This window comes from Hyperolius riggenbachi, chromosome 5 (genome assembly GCF_040937935.1).
Source record: "Hyperolius riggenbachi isolate aHypRig1 chromosome 5, aHypRig1.pri, whole genome shotgun sequence".
Lineage (NCBI taxonomy): Eukaryota > Metazoa > Chordata > Amphibia > Anura > Hyperoliidae > Hyperolius > Hyperolius riggenbachi.
The window spans coordinates 114,461,895-114,485,049 of NC_090650.1; the positions used below are offsets into that span (position 1 = coordinate 114,461,895).

At 40.9% G+C, this 23,155-nt stretch overlaps 1 protein-coding gene across 4 annotated transcripts in view; it reads right to left on the minus strand.

Moving 5' to 3' along the window:
- Positions 1-23,155, minus strand: part of THRB (thyroid hormone receptor beta) — a 479,584-nt gene that overhangs the window by 384,317 nt on the left and 72,112 nt on the right. For 3 of the 4 annotated variants that reach the window (XM_068236162.1, XM_068236155.1, XM_068236157.1), the window contains exon 2: positions 22,323-22,528. The exons of the other annotated variant lie outside the window; for it this stretch is intronic. The gene's annotated coding sequence lies outside the window, so the exon portion shown is untranslated. The remainder of the gene's footprint in view (positions 1-22,322; positions 22,529-23,155) is intronic. 4 annotated transcript variants of the gene reach the window in all.

Genomic DNA, 23,155 nt, shown 5'->3' on the forward strand with positions numbered 1-23,155 from the left:
TTAAAGTCTAAAAACCACTGCGCTTGCGTTGCCGTGTCCTCGCTCCCGCTGATGGCACTGCGCAGACCATAATGGGCGTGTGCTATACACTCCTGGTGACATCAGCGGGAGCGAGGACACGGCAATGTTGGAGCAGTGATTTTCAGACTTTAAAGTCTGAAATTCCAGAAGTCAACCGGAGGCGGGGCCGGAGAATCAGTGAGTGGCTGCGTGGGCACAAGATGTCTGCGGGGGACCATTAGAAGCCCCGGGTAAGTTCAACTCATTTTCCTCCGACGCCCCTACAGTATTCCTTTAAGGCTCACTATCATGGCGTAGCAATAGGGGGTGCAGAGGTAGCGACTGCATCGGGGCCCTTGGGACAGAGGGGCCCTCCCTCAACCACAATATTAGCTCTCTATTGGTCCTGTGCTCATAAAAATCACTTCTATAGAAACTTTGAAAAGTAGTAATCATTAACAAACTGTTCCTCATCCCCACCTTGCACCTCTGACACTGTGAAAATCTTCGGCAGGTTTTGGTGAACCGTATCAATTATTATTTATATAGTGTTGGGTGGCCCCATGTAAAACTTGCCAAGGGGACCATAGCTCCTTCGCTACGCCATTATGGAAAACTGTAACATTTAACATTTCTCTCAGGGAAGGCTCTGAGTATGGATACATCTAAGTGGTACATTTGTTCCAGAAGTAAATGAACAATAAATTAATTTCTTCCTATATAGTTGTCACTTGTAGAAGGTGGATAAAATCTGGCAGTTCTGACAGGTTTTGGACAAGCCCATCTGCTTATGAGGAATTATCAGGACAGCAGTAGCACAGTCCAATGCCATATTAGTGGTGCATAAGGAAACACGCTTTCTGGCACCTTTGTACAGGTCTTTGCCAGGGAGTGCTTTTGTAATGAATGAAGAAAATACTGTGAATCCTCCATGAGGAGTTGTACTAGTTAAAAACCTGTCAGAATTGTCAGATTATTAATACCTACTGTAAATGACAACAACATAGGAAAAAAAATATTTATAGTGCATTTCACTCGGTGATAAATGCAGTGTGTGTGTATGGTATGGATCTTACATTTTACAATTTTGGGCAATATTCATAATTTAAGTTGTTTTTTTTTATAGGGCCCTTTTGTTAAGTAAGGTGTAAATAAACTAAACGCAGCCCAATGTAAACCGTTGATGGCACTTCTAGCCGGTACTGTCTGCTAACTCATTCACTTTTGTATACCCTGAGGTCAAGCTCTATACTCATTCAGCCAACAGCAAGGTGGCCCTCTCCATCCACACTGACACTACTCCCTGCCCTCACCAGCCCATCTATGCTGGAGAGGGGAAAGGTGGATGGGTAACAACATCACAATGTGGGCAAACCCAGCCACTGCATTCTGGTCAAGTCACATGCTGGTCCAGTTTGCATGGAGCTTGACATCGGTGGATACTGCACTACACTATACTAACAGCGCTCACTGTAAGTACACCCAGTACTCTACATGGGGCTCTAATCAGTTTGATTTTCTAGCTAGAGGATTACATTAAAGCTCCTACAAGTCAAAATTTTAATTTTACTAGCCTGGAAAGAGAAAAACTATATAGGTTAACATTAGCAGTTATGTGACCACTCCAGTGCTGCCCCTTATACTTCCTCTATAAGTGTGGTTTCCTGTGAGAAGTGATGTGACCGAGCTGTCAAGAAAATTCAAGAGAATGGGGAGGGTGGATTCAGGTGGGGGGATGTGGGTATGATACCAGCTGGCATCTCCAGGAGTCTATATGGGGAGCCTGCCAGTAATCAAAGAACTAGAGGAAACATTTAAGGTCATGTGATTGCCACTGTTACCTGAAAGATCAAGAAATGTACTTTAAAATATGTAATTCTATTCCTACCAGATAAGTGGGATGGGGAAGAAAGCACCTACCTAAATAGTGTGCCCTTCAATTACCTTCTCATATAGTGTACAGTCTCCACTATGCAGTGGCACCCTGAGTAGTGGCTAGATCAGTGGTCCTTAAACTAAGGCCCGCGGGCCGAATGCGGCCCGCCAAGGCATTTTCACAGGCCCCCCAATCCCACACACAAAATGTAAACTTATAGATGCAGCCCAATGCACCTGTAAATATCGGCGGCCCGCATATAGAATAGCAGTGCTGGCACCACCCATCCACATACTGTATTGGTTAAGGGACACACGAGACCAGGGTTTGAATTTTGGCTCCTCCTGTTTCAGTAAGCCAGCATCTATTCAGTAAGGAGACCTTGGGGAAGACTTTCTAATACTGCTTCTGCCAACTAATTGTGTACTAAGTGGCTATAGCTCTGGCACTTTGATTCTGCCAGGAGAAAAGCATACTATAAATGTCCTATGTCTGTGTCTTGTCTGAGTATGACTACATCAGTCTAAGTGGTGCATATGCTTTCTGTTACTAATACCATCAAGTAAATACCAGTGCAGTGTCAATTATTTAAGACACTTATTAAAATGACAGCTGTTTCTGTGCTCCATTTTGGAACAAAGAAGGACACAAAGCCATAGCCTGAATCCGGTGCCAAGTTTATTCCTAAAGATTGTGAAACATCAAAAGAATTAAATACCTTAACCTCCGTATTTAACCAATGTGGGCGGCAGTAATTAGTCAAGATAATTTGCTGACCGTTGCATGAGTTTTTTTTATATCTCACGACAACAAATGTTCCTGATTAAAGCAACAGATTTAACAGTTCCCAGCTGTATGAGCAACTAAGTTGGGAAAATAAATATTTCAGCTGCAGATTGACATGCGGCATAGCAATACCTAATTTGGCAGAATACCATAAAAGGGTATAAAGTGCAAGGAATCCGCAATGTTTTCTAAATGCTATTGTTGGCACATATTTCACAGTTGCAAGCAGACCGAGAGTGGCAACAGACACGAGACACTAGAACAAGGCTGCAAACGTGAAGACAGGCCTAGAAACAAATGTCTGTATTATTCTTTCAGGATAATCAAGTGCAGAGGTTAGTGTACGGTAAACAAGCGAGGAACTATTCCACCCCTGGAAGAACACTTCTATAGACAGCAAGCAGAACTTGTTAGATGGAAAAAAAAGCCATGGAAAAACGTATCTTTATCTTGTTGACGTTGACCTTAACGTGTACCTGAAGTGAACCTTGAGTCAAAGGGCAAATACTTACCTGAGAGGGAAGGCTTTGGATCCTGTAGAGGCTTCCCACACTGTCCTCCAGTCCCCCGTTGCTGAGCGTGGACCCCTCCAAAAGAAATCTGACTTGTGGGATTCCAAGCTTGTGACTTCCCTCCTCTTGAAACACGATCGCGGCCACGCTGCGCCTGGGTGAGCTCACCTGTGTCTCAGCAGTAGGGATGCTCATTCGGATTTCGCGGAATTGAAATTTCCGAATTTCTGCTCGGAAATCTGAATTTCCGATCGGAACTCGGAAATCGGAAAATGGAACTCTGCAGAAATACTGCATTACTGCAATTCGGTAATTTTAGGCCAATCACAGAACTCGGAAACAATGGACCAGAGAATGCAGAAACAACTAGTATTTGACCAATCAGAGAATGAAAAAAACTTCAAAATAAACACTCGGAAATCGGAAACCGATCGGAAATCGAATTTCTGTACAAATACTGCAGTACCACAACTCGGTAATTTTAGCCCAATCACAGAACTCGGAAGCATTGGACCAATCAGAGAATGCAGAGTCAACTCGGAAGTATTTGGCCAATCAGAGAATGCAGAGTCAACTCGGAAGTATTTGGCCAATCAGAGAATGCAGAGTCAACTCGGAAGTATTTGGCCAATCAGAGAATGCAAAAAATGGCCAAACCGATTGGAAATCCACGAAATCGGTAATTGGCATTGGCGGAAATCGGAATTTCTGCAGAATCGGATATCGGCATTTCCGACCATCCCCACTCAGCAGTAAGCCAAAGGCTCTGTGTTACTGCACAGGCATGTCCATGCTCAGGCGGGTGCAAGAAGAGAAGCATGGTTGCAATGTGCAGGAGGGTCCCAGGCAGTGGCAGAGGACGGCGCGGGGAGCATCTGGAGGATCCAACAGCTTCCTTATTCTCAGGTAAGTATTTGCTTTTTGAGGCCTCGGGTTATCTTTAAAATGATTTTATAAGAGGTGGCTAAAGGTCTTTTTTTAAATAAATTTTTTAAAGAGGCCCGGATCTATATAGTTTCCACTTTATAGTGATCCCCCTTTATAGTGCCTCGCATTATAATACCGCCATATGAATTGGAGAAAACCGCACCCTCTATAATCCTTCCATTATAGTTTCTGTATATGGTAAACTCTCAGTCATCCAGATTTCAGGTAACCAGAGCCCTCAAGCAAATAGAAAAAAATCCCAGTTTTGCAGGGTGCAAAAATCTACTTTTACAGTATGTCATACAGTAATACACCCCTGGAACATTAAATTAAGTTTGTATTTGTCATAATTTGTTCTTAATTACTGAATTTCTCCGTTTATTTACAGTTAATGGCATAGGTATAGGAGGTATAGTACAGTATTAGGCCTATTTTTAATAGTAACTCTCAAGCAACCAGGAACTACATTTATCTGGCATAAACCAATCCCCGTAGGTGTCAGATAAAGGGAGGTTTTACTGTACATAGTATCTCATATAAAGTAGTCCCCTTATAGTGTCTTCCTCTTTTCATATTGTACCCAGTTATAGTGCCCTTACATAGAGACCTCCATATAATGCATCCAAGTTATGATGCCCCCTCCACCAGCAGTACCACTTCTGCATTTACACGCATTCCAGGCCTGATTAGGAGAAATAGTCTGGCTAACTTAGGAAAATATATATATACAGTATATACAATATGGGGGTGCGGTGTTTGGCTCTAGAGAGTAGGAAGTGGAGGAGAGGGAACCGATATCAAGAAGGACATCTTTGATTTGTCCTTTTAAAGTTCCCGTGAGAAATGAATATGGTTGAGCACATACTGTGTGCTCAGTACTTCTGTATAGTCCACTAAGGTAACCATAAAGTCTTAGCTCATGTGAATATACAGTTCCATAGGCGCAAGTGGTAAAAGCCAGCTTGGCGTCCTGGAAAAAAAATCCAGTTACCCCCTCCCCTCAATCTTTTGATCATTATATACACTGATCTCTATATCAGTGCAGATCGTGGTCACATGGGGTGAGAAGTGGCAGGGTTGAATTTCATGACTTCAGAGACCTGCTGAGAATTAGGAGAGCCTCATCAGGATAAAGTGTGATGCTGGCTTACCGCCAGTTTATAATTCAATGATTCGCTAATGGACTACTAGAAAGCCCATCTGTCACCATCTTAGGTAGAAGAAACGAAACATATGAGGAGAAAAATACATACATAATCATATGTTAAATAGGTGAAAACCACATGGTAAAACGATCAGTAGTTTTAAGTATACAGACAGCTCACTTGCCATTTTCTCAGGTCCAAGCCAAAGTGGTTGAAGGTTGGCTCTGATACTGCCTCATGCATCTTGCAGGATGAGAAGTTCACATGCACCCCTATAGGTGAGTCGGGGGGGGGGGGTGTAGTTGGTTCTATCATCAGGTTAGTTGAGGAGGTGCAACTGAAGTGAGAAGACTATGGAGGCTGCCATATTTATTTTCTTTTAAACAATGATCTATTTGGCTGCAGTAGTGTCCGTGCAGAAACAAGTATGCAGCTCATCTTGCCAGATCTGACAATAATGTCAGAAACCCCTGATCTGCCTATTCTTGTTCAGGGTCTATGGCTAAAAGTATTAGAAGCAGGAAATCAACAGGATAGCCAGGTAACTGGTATTTCTTAAAAGGAAATAAATATGGCAGCCTCCATAGCCCTCTTGCTACAGTCCTTTAAATGAGAAACATGTGGAATGAAGGTTTAAAGAGAATCTGTACTCTAAAATTCTTACAATAAAAAGCATACCATTCTATTCATTATGTTCTCCTGGGCCCCTCTGTGCAGTTTCTGCCACTCCCTGCTGCAATCCTGGCTTGTAATTGCCAGTTTTAGGCAGTGTTTACAAACAAAAGACATGGCTGCTAACCAGAGTGTGATAGGTTGAGAGGAGCTCAGTCTGTGACTCATACAGAGCCTGCAGGGGACGTGGAGAGGGTGTGTATAGCTTCTATCCTATTACAAACAGAGCAGCACATTCCTGCCTGAGTGCCTGAGCCTGACAAAGCCGTCAGAGGAAAGAAGATTAGATTATATAACAAAGATAATACAGCCACTGTGCAACTAGGAAAGGCTGCAGTAAGACAGACCACATTAGAACAGGTATGTGAACTTATAGGATAGAAGAAATAAGGCTGAAAATTGTGTTACAGAGTCTCTTTAATAACAAAAAGAAATGATGCTCTAATAACTTCCTATTTCTTCTACAGAGATCATAGGTCTACTGATCGTATAGCCTTTCATGACCCCTGCCCTGCTCTTTATTGCCAAAATGCAAAACCAATGCTAAAATCATTAGCTGCACTTTATTGCATTGTCAGTCCTCATCAGTACTTTGTTATTTGACGGGGATAGCAGCGAGCTATACAGCATTGTACTGCAAGCCACTGTACGGAATGAAAGAACCTTCAGGGTTTAGGGTGCTGAGGGAAAACTTTGCATCACAAATAGAGAGGCTGGAGTAGGAATCTAAACTCATCCAAAAACTCAGAGCTTTGGCTTCTATAGAAACTGGAATTTTAGGAGCTAGCGTGACTATAAGCTGAATACATTATTCCATCATAATATCTAGCATCCTTTCAAGTGGGCCTGAAATTTTGCACAGGACAGAAGGAAAACATAGAGGAATGCACTCTGTATGTACTTAAGAGAGTTTAGCCTATCTAATCCCCCCCCATCTGTGACCAAGCACAAGTTGTAATTTGATCCCTTAGCTGTGTAAGCTGACTGCCACGGCAGAGAGCTCATTTGTAAACACAGGAAGTTAACAATATGTCTGCTTCCGTGAAGCAGGAAGTAGACAAACAGCAGATTTATTGCAGGATTTGTATCAGCTGTAACAAAAATGTTTTTCTTTAAAGGCTATTAAGCTGATGCTCATCTTTTTGAGCTGAGATGAAGTTCTGAGTTCAGGTAAAAGTCTGCCACTGATTATGTACGAGTTCCTCAACAGCCCTTGCAAATTCTATTGACTATGTATTTATTATAAAACATTACAATACTTAAAGGGGCACTATAGCGAAAAATTGTAAAATTTAAAATATGTACATACATAGACAAATAAGAAGAACGTTTTTTTCCAGAGTAAAATAAGCCACAGGTTTTGGACTTGTCCATCTCATCATAGGGGATTCTCAGCAAGACTTTTATTCTTTATAAAGATATTCCCTATAAGGGTTTAAACAATGACGCTGGCCAGCTTCCCTGCTTCCTACACAGTTTTTTGGCAGTTGGACAGAGCAACTGCCATTCACTGAGTGCTTTTGTAAATAAATCCATTATGAACAGATGAACTAGCCCAAAACCTGTCGCTTCTGTCAGATTTCTACTACCTACTGTAAGTGACAGCAAAATAGGAGAAAAGTAATTTCTGGCTCATTTTACTCTGGAAAAAACATACTTCTTATTTGTATATGTTTGCACATACTTTAAATTTTAAAATTTTTCGCCATAGCGACCCTTTAAAATCACTTATGCTACGTGACCCAGGAAGATACTATTTTTATTCAAGATTAATAATTTTCTAAAACAAGTTGATGTTTTTTTTGTTTTTTTTCAAAAGAAACGGTTTTTAATTCACTCACTAATTCATAAATTAATCCTTATGGATCGGAAGCCCTGGAAGATACACCACACCAAAAATGTCATTATTTAAATTGACTTTGTTCATACGCATAATTGCAAAGCTATACGACTGCAGAAAACATTCTATTTCCACCTTTTAATCCAAAAGCATAGGTGTACATGTAAATTCACAAATTCCCTCATCAGATATTACTGCCAATCTACAGAACTTTATTTTCATAGTTAGAGCAATGGTGCTCATCACAAAAGACCTTTACCAGTGTGTGCTTCTAATTAATTTCTGAGAGGATCAGCTTAGTTTCAGTGATAATGAACTTTAATAAACCTTTCATGGAGAAACAGTCTAATGTCAATATAGAATTACACACCGCAACTACAGTATTCATTTTCCAATATTTAAGGAATAATGTTATTACTCATTATTATATTTTATTTAGCAAGTGCCCGCATATTATGTAGCACTGAACATTAAATAGATACAAGGCACAATTGACAAGCCTGCATACATACCGTAACAAGTATAAATTATGAACAACATGATAAGAGGATCCTTGCCACTCAGGTTTACAATAGAGGCAAGGGGAACACAGTACAGTGAGGTCTCGGTTTGCTTGAGAGTTCAAACAACCGAGGCCTAAATGTAACACTTACTCCCCATGCATGCCCACATCACCCAATGTGGGTCAGGTGACACATCAGAAGCCAGCAGAGCAGCAGGCAGCTGCTAGAAGAGGAGACGACGGGGGCCCAACACCCGGTAATCGGTTTCCGCTGCGTACTGCTCTGCAATAATAAGAGAGGAAGAGAGGCACGCCCCCATGGCTCTGCTTCGTTGAGACTGCCAGCAACCACGTGGGGCGCGTGTATGCGGATAGAGCTCGGAGCCAGTGAAGGACAGGTAAAGTATACTGCACCAGGCAGCAGGGAGGAATATTTTACATTGGGGGATAGCGGCAGTAGTTCCGTTGTGCTTGTCGCTTGTCCCGATATCGCACACCATTACTGCTGCACATCCAATCGAGCAAGTCGGCCCCACATCTTGCAGCATGTCAGATTGATACATGTGAGTGCGATCCATTTTGGCCAAAATTGGTCATGTCGTCGATCAGGCATGCTTTTGACGGCACTAATATTCATCCAAACCGATTATAAAAATTGAATCGGATGGTCGATCGGCTGCAAAGTCGCCTGGTGTATGGCCACCTTTACAGTAGTCAAGACATAGTCAAGAATATAATGGCTATACCAGTTTTATTTTAATCAACATAAAAGTTGAAAATGACTGCACATGATTGTGGATCGCACCCAGTGCACAGATGCAAATGCGTCATTCACAAGCCAGATCTATTGTTTGGCCATTTTGGAGCTGTGCAAATATAGTTTACATTTTTTTAAAACTTACATTTTCAATTGACTATAAGTAGTCACTAATTAACCTCACTTGACTTCAACATTTTTTGTCTAAAGCAAGGCCTGAAGTTGCTCAATTAGTAAGAAGATCCCACTCAAGGTAATTCCCCTAGTTAATAGTAATAGTTCTTTACTTTGTGTTAGCATTTCTCATAGTTTTATAAGTAAGTGAATCATAGTGGTAGCAGTGGTGGTTTGTTCACAGCAGACGCTTTGCCCTACATTGACCTTGTTTTCTATCACGGGTACCTGACGTACGCTTTTCCATTCAATACAATTTGTTAAAAAATATCAAACTGCTAAATTAATAAATAGAACATTCAAGGTAATTTGACCTAGCAAGTGACAGTTATTACGCTAGTTTGCCATTAATAAAGCCATAGTGGTACAAGAACAGGTTGGGAAACGACAAAAACTATGTCCTCAAATGCTCGAGTCAAGAAATGTTCACGTCAATGGCAATCAGTACAATAAATAGGCATTCCTACTGAATTTGTGTCCTGCATTTGTCTATCAAAGTCATCACTCATAGTTTACCAAGAGTTGACAGATCTGACATAAAGTGCATGTGTTTCTCTATAGAGTAGTTGCATTGCAGCAGCAGCAGGTACTTATCATAATCAACAAGTTATAGTAGAAGTCAACATGGAGTGCAAGTAATAGCATGGGTAGTGGCAGCAGATCAATCAATGGTATCGTTCCAACGTATTCCTACTCTGTCTGGAGAATCTGTCCCTTTTTTGGGTCAAAATCCTTTACCTCTATTTCCTCCTCAATAGTCCCTCTTTTTTGGTTTTATGTAATATATGATCAGTTAAATTAACATGTAAGAGTATCACACTTCAGTTGCTTTATTTTTAAAAGCAATGTTTTTCAGCTTTTTTCCCTTTCTGTTTTGTTTTGCTGATGGAGATCATTCTATACAACTATAAATATAGTACACAGTTATCTGCATTTTGCTAATGGTCATATAAACAGTATCTAACTGGTGAGGTGTTGAGGAAAAGTCCTCAAAGAAATATTTAATTCTTCTTTCATGTGTCCCTTATGTTCCATCCCTAAAACTGGGAGATATGAGATTAGTTGTAAAACTTCCCATTACCAGCAAACATGCTTGACTGGCCATCATTCATCTTGTTACCAGTACTTGGCTATTACATAAACAATGCTGATGTTCAGCGGGATTTCAGCCACACTGTGCTGAAACTACGTGTCAGATGAGGTTTTTTTTCATTATGGATAAGAATCAGTGTAGGCAGGTTAGTGTTAGTTTAGAGAGGTTAATTTTAAAGGACGGAGGTTAATGTTCGCATTAGGACTTGGCATCAGGAAGATTGCTGACGTTAAGTGGGAGGTTAGGAATCAGGAAAAGGTTACTGTCATGTGGGAGAGTAGGAGTCAGAAGAGGGTTAATAATAGGAAGGATGGTAAGCGTTAAGTGTCAAGCGGGGTATTTCATTATGAGGCTTGGTAATAGACTAATGACAGGGGAGAAACAAGAAAAGGGGGCTGGTGACATACAAAGAAGAGCTGTGACCAAATCAAACATACTGGAGCATAAGCATTAGTAGTATTGTGTATTTTGATCTTAATCAAAGACTAGTATTAACAAACGCTAATACGGTACTTTCTCTCTAACATGAACCATAATGTTTTGAAGTTAAAACACTGCATTAGCAGCAGACCTAGTAGAATGAGCTGTACTAATCCTGTTGGCAGTATCAGTAGCATTAGCAGCAGCAACATGCGTAGAAGTAGCATTGTTTGTAAAACCATAAAGATCGGCACACTCCATTCAAAAATACAAATCTCCTTGCTTTTATTGCAGTAGAGATCCATAAAGTGTAACAGGTGAGACTCCCACAGTCCATCAAATGCCTCCTAGTAGAGGGCTAGAATCCATAGTCCAAAGTTGCACAGTAGAATCTCGTTATACTAAACTCTGATATAGTAAACCTCTGGAAATACCGTAGTAAACTCTGTCCTCAGGTCCCTGCAAATGCGTCTGTATAAATATACAATGTATGGCCAATTCTGATATAGTAAACTTCTGATATAGTAAACTACTTTTCCTAGTCCCTCTGAGTTTACTATAAGGAGATTCTACTGTATATATTAAATTATGGCCATTAGCTGGTACTTGTTGATGATGTGTTACACTTTATGGATATCTACCTACAAGCAAGGAGATTCGTATTTTTGAATCTAGTGTACCGATCTTTATGGTTCTACATATGATTGTCCTGCCCATTGCCCTGATCGTCATATGCACCTCATGTCAGAAGAGGGGATTGCAGCTGGGAACCTTCACTTTGCTGTAGAAGTAGCATGGTTGGCAACAGCATGAAAAGTATTTGCAGTGGTAGGAGCAGTGGCATGGTTAGAAATTAGCAGCAGAAAGACAAAAGTGGTAAGAGTAGTAGTAGTGGAAGTACTCCTTATCATTGGGCATTATTAGCAGCAAGTGCCGCACCAGTTTATTTAGCATTTACAGCATGAGAATAGAGTAACCATAATCTCATACATTCCTAGTTGCTCATTACTGAATATCAGCCGTATGCGTTCCATTCAGCTCTAAGTCTAGATTTAGAAGTTGAACATTTCACACATCTACAGCAACGGTGAATGAAGTAATTCATCTTTGTAATTCTAGAAGCAGAATGTCGCCTCCAATGATCACTATAGCATACGGTTCCTGTCATTACAGACTCATTTCATATGCTTTATATCCTTCGTCTACAGGCTTATCTTAGTGAAGCTCAGTAGCTCGCCCGGCTGCTGTACTATGTGAGAGAAACCGCCTATAATTGGCTTATAAAATGACATTTGTTCCATGTCAGCACATGCTGTGAAGAATTTCTTGTGAGAACCAGTTGTGTCTTTATGGTTCCGCAGATGATTGTGTTCTTTCAGTTCAGCAGCATACGTTCCCCACATTACCGATGACATGGTGGCTTTACCAGATGGCGCTGCACACTTGGCTATGGAAACTGATGTGGGCTTACAAAACACTGACACATAAAACTTTACTTACTATTGCTCTGATAGATGAAATCCCTTGCAGAAAGATATAATGCGGACAGAGTGTTCTTAAAGGATGCTAAGAAATCTTAACTCTACAGAGTAGCAGTGCGTAAGCGGTGAGGGAAGCAAATCGAATTTCAACCAAAAGGGACGCAGATTAGGGAGTTTCCTGTACTTGCACTTGTGCCAAAAACTCCAATGTATAAAGCATAAGCAAAATTGCTTGCAGCAATCTCCATAGTCCTGCCCCAACCAGATCACTAACTGCGATATGAAGAGAAGTCTAACTTCTGCAGTAAGAATAACATCCTTCATGGAACACGAGCCAAGCCCTGTTTTTTCCCTTCGTCTACTCAAACCACCTTAACCACATGATGTCTAATCATGAATAATCTGATTGTCTAGGAATACATACATATACCGGTATAGTATATATACAGTATGTAATCAGGGTTTTTGCTATTTATTGAAAACTGGTTATAAGTGGCCAACATTTTTTTACAAAACATTGTATATTTATAATATTCATAAGTCTTAAAGGGACTCCGAGCACCTCTCATGGGCATGCCTTTAAAGAGACTCCGACCAGTACTACAAAGTACTTAGAGATGCATAACTTTCTTGTGCTCTCCTCTTTCATTTGATGCATGAATCGCCATTCTACACCAAATAGTTTTCGTTCAATTTCAAATCGCGGCTGCCATCTTGGCTATGTTATAACTTCCGGTTACTCCTGTCTTCTCTGTTAGAGAATGCATCACTGAATGAAGCAGGAAGAGGAAGTGACACACATGGCCATTGCAAGAGGCTCCTTCCAAGGCACGACTTTGTTGGAAGTCGTCTGGCTTAAAGGCATACCAATGAGAGGTACTCGGAGTCCTTTTAAGAAGTGACCCTGCCGTGGCAGAAATATGGTAGCTACCTCAGGTCTCTTTTTTTCTTTCAGAATCTTCTGCTTTCTAGTTATTGTTCTCTTTCTGCAGACTGAATGTTTAAAGCTGATCTAAACCCAGAACTTCACTGCTGTAAAAGAGGAGCAACAGCATAATATCCTTTACAGAAAACCATTTTTTTTTGTTACAGCTTTTAGATCTCCTCAGAGATGCTTCAGTGTAGTTATTTAATGGTTTTCTGAGAGGACATACAGGGTTAAACCTCCTGTGTTTACATATAGCCTCTCTGAATGGCAAGGCAACACCTTGGCACAGATCAGTCAGAGGCGACAGCTCAAATTACAGTGACTTATTACTTCCAGGTAAGGGAGAATTAGAAAGCCTGTTATCTCTAAAAGCAAACAGGGTTAGTATTTCTGTGTTTTCCTTCTCCTCTATGCATAAGTTTAGGTCCTCTTTAAGGCCTCTTTCAGATGCATTGCTGAACTGAGCACTTGTCAAGCAGTTCAGCATCCCATCTGCCGCCCACGTGCGACATTCTGATGCAATGAAACTACAGCCAAGTAGCAGCAGTTGTAACACCATGTGTGTCGGCGCTTGACACACAGTGGTATTACAGTGATGTGAAAAACTATTTGCCCCTTCCTGATTTCTTATTCTTTTGCATGTTTGTCACACTTAAATGTTTCTGCTCATCAACAACCGTTAACTATTAGTCAAAGATAACCTAATTGAACACAAAATGTAGTTTTAAATGATGCTTTTTATTATTTAGTGAGAAACAAAACTCAAAACCTACATGGACCTGTGTGAAAAAGAAATTGCCCCCTGAACCTAATAACTGGTTGGGCCACCCTTAGCAGTAATAACTGCAATCAAGCATTTGCGATAACTTGCAACAAGTCTTTTACAGCGCTGGAGGAATTTTGGCCCACTCATCTTTGCAGAATTGTTGTAATTCAGCTTTATTTGAGGGTTTTCTAGCACGAACCGCCTTTTTAAGGTCATGCCACAACATCTCAATAGGATTCAGGTCAGGGCTTTGACTAGGCCACTCCAAAGTCTTCATTTTGTTTTTCTTCAGCCATTCAGAGGTGGATTTGCTGGTGTGTTTTGGGTCATTGTCCTGCTGCAGCACCCAAGATCGCTTCAGCTTGAGTTGACGAACAGATGGCCGGACATTCTCCTTCAGGATTTTTTGGTAGACAGTAGAATTCATGTTTCCATCTATCACAGCAAGCCTTCCAGGTCCTGAAGCAGCAAAACAACCCCAGACCATCACACTACCACCACCATATTTTACGGTTGGTATGATGTTCTTTTGCTGAAATGCTGTGTTACTTCTACGCCAGATGTAACGGGACACGCACCTTCCCAAAAGTTCAACTTTTGTCTCGTCGGTCCACAAGGTATTTTCTCAAAAGTCTTGACAATCATTGAGATGTTTTTTAGCAAAATTGAGACGAGCCTTAATGTTCTTTTTGCTTAAAAGTGGTTTGCGCCTTGGATGTCTGCCATGCAGGCTGTTTTTGCCCAGTCTCTTTCTTATGGTGGAGTCGTAAACCCTGACCTTAATTGAGGCAAGTGAGGCCTGCAGTTCTTTAGATGTTGTCCTGGCGTCTTTTGTGGCCTCTCGAATTAGTTTTCTCTGCGCTCTTGGGGTAATTTTGGTCGGCCGGCCACTCCTGGGGAGGTTCATCACTGTTCAATGTTTTTGCCATTTGTGGATAATGGCTCTCACTGTGGTTCGCTGGAGTCCCACAGCTTTAGAAATGGCTTTATAACCTTTACCAGACTGATAGATCTCAATTACTTTTGTTCTCATTTGTTCCTGAATTTCTTTGGATCTTGGCATGATGTCTAGCTTTTGAGGTGCTTTTGGTCTACTTCTCTGTGTCAGATAGCTCCTTTAAGTGATTTCCTTTAAGTGATTTCTTGATTGAAACAGGTGTGGCAGTAATCAGGTCTGGGGGGTGACTACAGAAATTGAACTCAGGTGTGATAAACCGCAGTTAAGTTATTTTTTAACAAGGGGGGCAATCACTTTTTCACACAGGGCCATGTAGATTTGGAATTTTTTTTCTCACTAAATAATAAATACCATCATTTAAAACTGCATTTTGTGTTCAATTATGTTATCTTTGACTAATAGTTAACGGTTTTTGATGAGCAGAAACATTTAAAGAGAACCCGAGGTGTGTTTAAAGAATGTTATCTGCATACAGAGGCTGGATCTGCCTATACAGCCCAGCCTCTGTTGCTATCCCAAACCCCACTAAGGTGCCCCTGCACTCTGCAATCCCTCATACATCACAGCCGTGCTGTGAGGCTGTGTTTACATCTGTAGTGTCAGTCTCAGCTGCTCCCCCGCCTCCTGCATAGCTCCAGTCCCTGCCCCCATCCCTTCCCTCCAATCAGCAGGGAGGGAAGGGATGCAGGCGGGGCCTGGAGTTCTGCAGGAGGCGGGGAGAGCAGCAGACTGACACTATAGAGATAAACACAGCCAGCTCTGACAAGCTGTTTGTCAGCAGTGTGGCTGTGATTTATGAGGGATTGCAGAGTGCAGGAGGACCTTAGGGGGGTTTGGGATAGCAACAGAGGCTGGGCTGTATAGGCTGATCCAGCCTCTTTATGCAGATAATATTCTTCAAACCCACCTCGGGTTCTCTTTAAGTGTGACAAACATGCAAAAGAATAAGAAATCAAGAAGGGACCGATAGTTTTTCACATCACTGTACCTTAGGGAGAAAGTCGCAACATGTCGCCTCTGTGACTCCATCGGGGAGCTGTCTGTCCACAGCCGGTACCAAGTGCTAACAAGTGCCAAGCTGGTGCAGGAAAGCAGCTAATGTGGTAAATTCACTGCCTGTCAGCTTCCCATCTAAAAGAGGCCTAACTGCATAAAGACATTGCATGCATGTAACAGAGCACTAACTAAACAGTAAAGCCATAGCATCACTTTTGCAACCAGCGGGCTAACAACTTACAAAGTGAGAATTCAGAGAGTCTATGCATAGCATCATTTTAGAAGAAATTGTGGTTGATGATGCCATAACGAGTCATGCTGTTCACAGTTCAGACTGATGGCCTGATGACCCCGCACCAACATGCTATATCACTTGCAAAATACTGCTGACAGAATCAGTGCATTCTCTCACACAGAGTGAAGTTATCTGGTAAGTGATGTCAGCCATTGATAGTAATTACACTTATGACTTGTCTCTTGCCTTCTGTATTATCCTAGTTTAACTTTTTTCAGTACAGTTGACTCAAATCTAGAGATCTACCTAAAGATACATGCAATTATCACATTCAATAGTCTGTGCAATACATAAAGATACAAGAAATCTAACTGTGTTTAGAAAATATATAATCCCATTTTTCTGACATACAGTATCAAATCTATCAATGCATTAACACCACATATCATAAATGAGAACATACATGGATGGGTCTTTATCAGCCACCACAGCCACATTAAATCCAGCGTGTGTACATAAGAGTTGTGAAGCAACTAATGATAGCTAAACCCTGATTTCAGGTGCAGAGGTTTTCCAAGTTTCATTCAGGGGCGTAGCAATAGGGGGTGCAGAGGTAGCGACCGCATCAGGGCCCTTGAGCCAGAGGGGCCCTCCCTCAATTTTAGTATTAGCTCTCTATTGGTCCTGTGCTCATAACATTCACTTCTATAGAGACTTTGAATAGTGGTAAACATTAACAAGCTGTTTCCCATCCCCTTCTTGCACCTCTGACACTGTAGTTGCCATTGGCAGGTTTTGGGGCGCTGTATCAATTGTTATGTATAGAGTGCTTGGGGGGCCCCATTGTAAAACTTGCATCGGGGTCCACAGCTCTGTAGCTACGCCACTGGTTTCATTAATTTGCTAAGTAGCTAACACCCCCCCCCCCCCCGGCCTCCCATGGTTTAAAGTGAACCCAGGTGAAAATAAACTGATGAGATAAACAATTATATTTAACCTCCTACTCCTAAAAATGACTTTTTAAAACATCCCAGGATTTTTTTTTTATATTTAAACATTTAGCAAGTATATTGAATGTTTTGTTGTCTCTGCTCAGTTGCAGTCTATTAGGTGTCCCTAAATGAAAATACATGAACTATATTGACCCTTTCTCTTTCCATCTGCTCTCAGAAATATGTAGAAAATGTATTTTGCCACAAAAAAACTTTTATGGTGGTAATTTGCTTATCAGTGATGTTTACTATATTCCTGACAAGGTTCTGACAAGACAGAAGCTGTCATTTCCAGCCTTAAAAATTAACTAATTTCAGGCAACAAAATAAAACAAGTAAAACACCCTGGTTATTAATATGTTTAGTACTGTACATACACATGTTTATCTCATCATGTCACATGTCACCTCGGGTACACTTTAAGCAACTGGACTTACAATAAATATTTTACAGAATCTGGTCAGAGCTGCTATAGTAGCCATTTTCTGTTGCACAGACTTCCCCAACTGCAGTCTCTGATGACCCCCGACAGCTTTGTCTGTGCCCCACCCCTTTACAATCGCAAAAGCTTGATTCTGCTGAGCCAAGGAGCAGACAAGCCCTGCCCCCATAACCGGCTGGAAAATTTTTGGTTGCTTTAAGTCATGTTATTAAAATGTAAAACAGGATTTGCAGCTGCAACGTCTAACGCAAAAAAAAAAAAAAAAAAGAATTTTGACAATGCTTAATAAACTTTTACATGGTATGACTGGACTTCAATCAAAGACTCTTCCTTTAAAGATGTCTACACATATCCAATTTTTAATAGTCAACCACTGACAAATTTTACCATCTCCATGTAGTTTGAGTACCAACAGATTTAAAACGCTATGGACAGATTGTGTAGGAAAGCTCTCATACTACATGGAAGTAGTAAAATTGGCCAATCATTAGCCAATTAAAATTGGATGTGTGTAGCAGGCTTTAGATGTATTGAGCAGTCACATAGGCTGCCTGTTAAAATGTATTGATAATTGCCTAGTGTTCAAGTAAAAGGATATGAAACAGCAAACAATGGAGTCCAGCAGATAACATTTAAAATATGCAGGGATTCATAATGATATTATGGATAGAATTCTATTTCATTTTCACAATATCACACTGGCTTCAGTATGTATTTGTTTTATCTCTTCCATGTCATTAATCCGGTCTCTTCAGTATCCGAGCTGTAGCTGGCATACCAGAGCCAAGCTGAAGCATGTATTACATTTTGCAGATATTGGAAAATAAGGAGCTTATTGTTTGGAAAGATGATTCTCTTTCAGAGCGGATTTATCAATTGTCAGGGCAAATGAAGCAGCATATTTTCTGCAGAGCTAGATTTACCAGATAGAGATGCATGGCCCATCCTTTGGTCAGAAGTGATAAGAGGTCATGTCTTTCAGCTTTTCCAGTCATTAATACACAGGTTGTTTTTATTATCATTTTGCTGCTGAGAACATTAAAGTAAACCAGTCGAGTCAAAAAGCTAACACAGCATCTCCTACCTTCCCGAAGCGACATGTGACATGATGAGATAAACATGTGTATGTACAGTGCAAAACATATTAATAATCAGGCTGTTTCACTTGTTTTATTTTGCTGCCTGAAAGAGTTAATTTCTAGGCATGGAAGTGACAGTTTCTGTCTTGTCAGTACCTTGTTGGGAATATCGTAAACATCACAGATAAGCCAAATACAGCCATAAACGTTTTCCTGAAAGAATACAACTTCTGAGGGAGATAGAAAAAGGTCAATAGTTCAGGGATTTTCTTTGGAAATATAAGTTATTCAATTTATTAATATTTAATTATAAGTGCATGTGTATATATGTCTGTATGTGTAATTTTACTTTTTGGCCACTAGATAGCACTGCAAACACTCCTGTTCTGTAGGAAGTGTTCACTTTTTGCATTTTATTTCCTCTGACTGCATCCTGTGTTATGAATGGACATGGCCCCTGGTCGGGGTCATGTCCATTCATCTGCCATGTCCATTCATTCCAGGAATTGTGATTGGGTAGAGGAGCGCACAGTCCTCTTCCCCAATCACTGAACACGGTGTCTCAAACATCCTGTTTGAGCCTGTTGCTGTTAACAGGCTCAAACAGGATGTTTTAATAAGTCGGATTGCCATTAACTGGTTAAAGCACAGTTCCCCAACCCTGTCCTCAAGGCCCACCAACAGTACATGTTTTGCAGAAAACCACACTCAATCACAGGTGGGATTAGTGTCTCAGCAGAGCTGATTAACTATCTCTGTGGATTTCCACAAAACATGCACTATTGGTGGGACTCGAGTACAGAGTTGGGAAGCACTGCTTTTAAGGACTATTGTTGCGAAAAATTGTAAATTTTAAAATGCTTGTTCATGCATATGTATGAAATGTACATTCATTCCACCATACATTTCTGTGTTCTATCCCTTAAGGGAGTCATCAGGGAAAAAAAAAATCAGCCTCCCTGGGGCTTTTTCCAGCTCCTTGCAGCCGACTGTCCAACGCCGACCGCTCCACTCGAGGTCGTCTTTACTGCAGCTGCGTGAAGCGCCGCTGTCACTCATGGCCATGTGGTCCACGGCGCACTGCGCAGGCACAGTAGTTCTGCGCCTGCACAGTGCGCCGTGGACCAGGGGGCCATGATTGACAGCAGCGCTTCACCCAACCACAGTAAGCACGACCTTGAGGTCGGCCTGAACAGCGTGCGGGGAGCCCGGGACGGTGGCGGAGAGCGGGCAGCCAGCATAGGACAGTCGGCTGCCCCAGGAAGGCTGATTTTTTTTATTTTTCCCTGGTGACTCCTTTAATGTGGCCATACACGATTCAATTTTACAGGTTTCTGCTCTATTAGATTATTTTATCAAATCTATCATGCACCATTCAATTTTCCAAGCAACCAACATGATTTTTCCAACACATCTGATCAGATTTTTTTCAAAAAATTGAATAATCGATCGTTTATTGATCAAATCCTTTTGTTCAAATAAACAAGAAATTTTAACTGATTGTAACATGTATGAGCAACTTTACAATAGTTTGTAAAATTCTGAGACTAAGACTAATCTATTTCCTCATGGGGGATTCTCAAGGTGTTCTTTAGTTAAAAAAAACACTGCCAAAATAGTGTGTAAGCAGGGAGCGCTTTTCTAAAGAATACGGATAAGCCCCCATGAGAAGATGGACTAGTCAAAACCTGCCTGTCAGATTTTTGCTACCTACTGTAAGTGACAGCAACATAGGGAAAAAAGTACTTTATAGTGCATTTTTTTCTTGGAGAAATGTACTTCTTATAAGTATGTGTACTCAAGTCTTTTAAAGGGGAACTGAAGTAAAAGTTATACGGAGGCTGCCATATTTATTTCCTTTTAATCAATACCAGTTGCCTGGCAGCCCTGCTGGTCTATTTCTCTGCAGTAGTATCTGAATAACACCAGAAACAAGCATGCAGCTAGTCTTGTCAGATGTGACTTTAAAGTCTGAAACACCTGATCAGCTGCATGCTTGTTCAGGGGCTATGGCTAATAGTATAAAAGGCAAAGGATCAGCAGGGCTGCCAGGCAACTGGTATTGATTAAAAGGAAATAAACATGGCAGCCTCCATATACCTCTCTCTTCAGTTCCCCATTAAATTTTAAAATGTTGCGCGATAGTGGTCCTTTAAAGCATATTCTGCTTAGTGCACACAAAATCACAGCTGTGGTTGGGTTCATTCATGTTACCAGGAATTGTCATGAAGCTAAGTATAGGCTAAGTATATTTTTGATGCAGAGATTTTTTTTTAAGCTAAATACCAGTCTCATGGGAACTGCTTTTGTATGTCCCACAAGAGGCAAGTTAGTAGTTGGGCACCTCACTCACAGAGAACAGCTGTTTCCCTGCTTGGGAACTACACTTCAACCTGTAGGTAAGACAATGGCAATTTTCATCAGACTGATATTTAACCTAAAAAAATATATACTTTGTAAATTAAACCTATCTACCCACATAACATGTGACTGTAGGTACTGGCCTGCTGTCTGCTTTCTCTTACATGCTCTTTGGGCCCAGTTTCACTGTAAACTCTTTTACAGATCTCACTTTCCCCTGTGTTGCAGTGAGATCTTTGAGTGATTGTTTCTTCCCATGTTGTGCGATTTTCCAACTATCCTATTCAGTAAAAAAGAAAAAAACACAGGAAAATTGCAAAAATTGCAATTCACGCAGCGCCATGGCTTTCTTGTACACCCATTACACAAACACGGGAAAATGTGCATGGGTAAAAATCAAACATCAGTAGGAATGACCACAATTACAAAAATAATCCGGGTATTTTAGTAATCCACTTTTCCCATCAAAACATGGTCAGTGGAAAAGGGCCCTATTTTTTTTTAACCACTTGTCCGACTACATTATATTCACGTTCTTTCTGCCCATCACCAGGGGCAACAATTAGCAAGCTAACCAGATGTAACACCCTGGTACCTGATCTCCAATCCTCCCTCCCCTTGCCCCCTTCAAAACTCCATCTACCCCCCACCCCCATAGTTGATCTACATGTGAAGCTCGAAAAATTAGAATATCATGCAAAAGTCCATTTATTTCAGTAGTTCAACTTAAAAGGTTAAACTAATATATGAAATCGACTCATTACATGCGAAGCGAGGTATATCAAGCCTTCAATTGTTATAATTTTGATGATTATGGCTTACTTCTTGGGAAAACACCAAAATCTAAATCTCAGACCATTAGAATATTTTGAAAATGTTGAATATTTTAGGATCAAAGTGTCAGACTCTAATCAGCTAATTAATCCAAAACATATGCAAATGGTTCCTATTTCATATATTAGTTTCACCTTTTACGTTGAATTACTGAAATAAACTTCTTTATGATATCCTAATTTTTCGAGTTTCACCTGTATGCATGTACAAAACTTACGTACTGGCATTAGATGGGCTAATGGTTTTAAGTAGACCATTCACCAAACTAGCAAGTCACATGAGCCACTAATGCATATGTCAGTAATGCCAAACATTTCCTTTTCCTTGCTAAAAATAAAAGACAGATATCACATTTTCTTTTCTCTAGGCCAAAGTGGAAGTCCTATGTCTCATGGCCAACATGCTTGAGCTTTATGAGTGCTTTGCATCATCAGAGAAAGCAGTCAATTCAATATCATTATGTTTTATTTATAAGCAACAATATATTATGCACATAAAAGAGTCTATCACAAAAAGTAACTTGTGTGGAGAAAAGCAGATACTTACCTCCTTAGTGGGGCTCCCACTTGTTCCAGGTGTGCCTCTTCTTTACTTTGCAAGTCCCTTCCTGCCGGCTGGCACCACTGTGCTGCGTTTGCCTCTTGTCCCAGCGTCTTTAGTGTCTTCTGCACCACCACTTCCTGTCACTTTTTTAGGTATGATGACAGTGGCCAAAGTCAGTCAAAGCCTCTCGCTTTACATCCCCATGGTACCTACAACCGAAAGAGAATGGGACGTGGTTGTCATCTTGGAAGACGCAACTGATGATCTGCAGACAAACTCTACCTCTGACCCAGGGAAGATGAGGCTTACAGAAGGAAGTTGATAACAATTAAGAAGTGAGAGACAGCAGAGGAATGGCTGCATGGGGGATGACTGCGAGGCACCAGGAAGTCTTCAGGAAGCTGGAAGAAGCCCCAGGTAAGTAAATGGGATATTTTTTTACTCTAGGTCTTCCTTTAACATGTGATTCTTAAAATCATAGAAAATAATTTTTACTTAAAGAGAAACTATTAGCTATAAAATGCCCTCCCCCAAAAAACACATATGTAAGTAGATAAATACATGCTCTACTTACATAACAGATGTATTGTAGTGTCCAAGTTTTGATTTCTGTGATTTATATATGTAAATATTAGAAGGCTCCTGTTGCTGGCAGGGGCCATCTTGTGTCCGGCTAGATCCTTCTACCCCCCCCCCCCCCGCCACCCCCTTCTCCCTGCACTGACTCTGTGCACAGCGGGGAGGAATAAATGCAGCAGCCAAAGACTCACCTAATAATGGATCCAAGCGCTCTCATTCCCATCTATTATCTGCTCTAGTGCAGAGAGTATAGAAGG